This window comes from Balaenoptera physalus (genome assembly GCF_965194825.1).
Source record: "Balaenoptera physalus genome assembly, chromosome: 8".
In the NCBI taxonomy this organism is placed as follows: domain Eukaryota; kingdom Metazoa; phylum Chordata; class Mammalia; order Artiodactyla; family Balaenopteridae; genus Balaenoptera; species Balaenoptera physalus.
In genome coordinates, this window is record NC_138887.1 from 95,155,245 (window position 1) to 95,158,126 (window position 2,882).

The 2,882-nt window shown below is 41.7% G+C and overlaps 1 pseudogene across 1 annotated transcript; it reads left to right on the forward strand.

The window, feature by feature from the left end:
* The first annotated feature begins 316 nt into the window (after positions 1 to 316).
* LOC309665818 (glutathione peroxidase 7 pseudogene) lies at positions 317 to 1,658 on the forward strand (annotated as a pseudogene). Its single transcript has one exon. The product of its transcript is annotated as a glutathione peroxidase 7 pseudogene (transcript).
* The last annotated feature ends 1,224 nt before the right edge of the window (positions 1,659 to 2,882 follow it).

Consider the following 2,882-nt stretch of genomic DNA (forward strand, 5'->3'; position numbering starts at 1 on the left):
TGGCATAATTCACATTTATAGAACATTATACCCAGCAACAGAATACAAAATTCTTATCTTCATGCACACATTACACTTCCAAGGTAGACCATATTCCAAGTCATACTAAATATTTCAATAAATTCAAAAAATTCAAATCATACAAGTATGTTTTCTGACCACAGTAGCAGGAAATAAGTATTCCATAATAGAAATATTTGGGAAAAAATCTCCAAATATTTGGAAAGTAAATAACACACCTCGATATAACCTATGGGTCACAAGAAATCAAAAGAGAAATTAGAAATTTTGATCTGATTAAAACAAAAATACAACATATAAAAATTTGTGGGCCGCGCCCCGCCTTTGCCCTTGCCACGCCACCTGCTCGGGAGCGAGTCAGGTGGCGGCACTGGCTGCGGTGTGGCTGCTCGGGGCGGCTGCCACCTGCGCGCAGCGGGACCAGGACTTCTACGACTTCAAGGCGGTCAGCATCCGGGGCAAGACGGTGTCGCTGGAGAAGCACCGCGGCTCGGTGTCCCTGGTGGGGAAAATGGCTAGCGAGTGAGGCTTTACAGACCAGCGCCACCAGGCCCTGCAGCAGCTACAGCGGGACCTGGGGTCCCATCATTTCAACGTGCTTGCGTTCCTCTGCAACCAGTTTGGCCAATTTGGCCAACAGGCGCCTGACATTAAAAGGAGAGGGAGAGCTTTGCCCGCCGCACCTACAGTGTCTCTTTCCCCATGTTTAGCAAGATCGCAGTCATCGGCACTGGTGCCCACCCTGCCTTCAAGTACCTGACCCAGACTTCTGGGAAGGAGCCCACCGGCAACCTCTGTAAGTACCTAGTGGCCCCAGTTGGAAAGGTGGTAGGGCGCTTGGGACCCAACCCTGTCGGTGGAGGAGATCGGGTCCCAGATTACAGCGCTTGTGAGGAAGCTCATCCTGAAGAAGCCAGAAGACTTATAATCACTTTCCCTCCTCTCCCACTGTCCCCTCCCCCCGCTGTGCACACGTGACCAAAGCAAACTCAAATGGTGCTACAAAGGGAGAGACTACTGCCTCTAGTTCCTTCACTCTTATCCCACCGACCCCATCACTCCTGTCGCAGGAAAATTCTAGTAGTTTGATTCTTTGAATCTTAGAGCAACCTATAGGAACCCCTGACCAGTGAGAGCTCTTGACCAAATGACTCAATAAGAACCTCTAGTCCCTGAAAACATGGGGCAAATAGAAGTATTTGAAGCAATAATCTCCTACCTGTTATGAACTCTGTAAAATGGGGCCAATTCCTACCTCACAGGGCTGTTGTGAGGATGAAGGTGAAAGGCCTATGAAAGTGTCTAGGGCAGTGACAGCTAAGTAGGAGGCATTCAAAAATTATTTTCTGCAGATGAACGAAAAAATAAGTTATGATCAATAAAAACTTGAAGGCCCCCCCCAAAAAATAATCTGTGGGCTTCCTCTAAAGCAGAACTTAGAAGAAAATTTATAGTACTAACTGTCTATATTAGAAAAGTGAAAAGGTCTTAAAGACCTCAGCTTCCAATTTAAAAAACTAGAACGGAGGAGCAAGTTAAACAGAGTGAGCCAAAGGAAGGAAATAATAAATGTCAGTGTATATGTTAATAAAATCGGGAAAAAAGTAATAGAGAATATCAGTGATATCAAGAGCTGGTTTTTTGAGAACTTTAATAAACTTGATAAACTTCTAGCCAGACTTATAAGGGAAAAATGTGAGATAACATGAATTATCAACATTGGGAAGGAGCGAAATGACATCACTGCAGATTCTAAAGATATTAAAAGGATAGTAAGGATAGACAAGTTTATACCAATAAGTTAAACAACTTGGATAAAGTGGAGAGATAACTTGAAAGACACAAACTAACAAAGATCCCTCGAAAATAAGCTTGGATATTCTGAGTAGCCTCTCTACGGCTATCAAAGAAATTGAGTTTGTTGTTACAAACCTTCCCACAAAGAAAACTCCGGCACAGATGGCTTCACTGGTGAATTTTCCCAAACATTGAAGGAAGAATTACCATTCTACATAAACTCTTCCAGAAAATTGATAATGAGTGAATGCTTCCCAACTCTTCTAAATGAGGCCAGCATTACTCTGATACCAAAAACAGACAAAAACATAACAGAAGAGAAATCACAGAAGGTATCCCTCATGAACATACCTGAAAAAATCCTCAGCAAAGTAATAAAAAATCAGATAAAACAAAAACTAAGGATAATACGTGATGACCAAGTGGAGTTTATTCCAGAAATGCAAGGTTGATTTAACGTTCAAAAATTCATCAACATTATTCCCCATATCAACAACCAAAAGAGAAAGTAATATGATCATCTCGATAGGACTCAGAAAAAGCATTCGAAAAAAGGCACTATCCATTCCTGATTTTTAAAGAAATCTCTTAACAAAGCAGGAATAGAAGAAAATTTCTACGTGTTATACATGGTGGTTAAGTTTACAGGGTAACCCACAAATCTATTTAGTTCTTATATAAATTGTTATATCTATGCAATTGTCAAGAATTGGAGGCAACACTCTTGAAATCTATAGCCTGGGATTTCAGTTACTCATATTCCTTCAGCACCAGGATCCCTTGGGAGTAAGCTGGCTGCTGGCTCAGCAAACCTGGGCTTATCTATAGAACTTGGTCACACTAAAGTGTATATAATCAGTCTCAACTCTGTTAAAGGGCTGAAGACAGAAGACCACAGAGCATCTAGAGGAGATGGAAGAGGCAGTGGAATTTCTTACCTTTTTTAATCCTATAGGACTCTTATTGTCCATCTCTGTCCCAGAATAAAGACACGATTTTAATAGATGTTAATAAACCCATGGGAGAAGAGAACATAGAGGAGGAGGACTTTTCCAGGCTACACC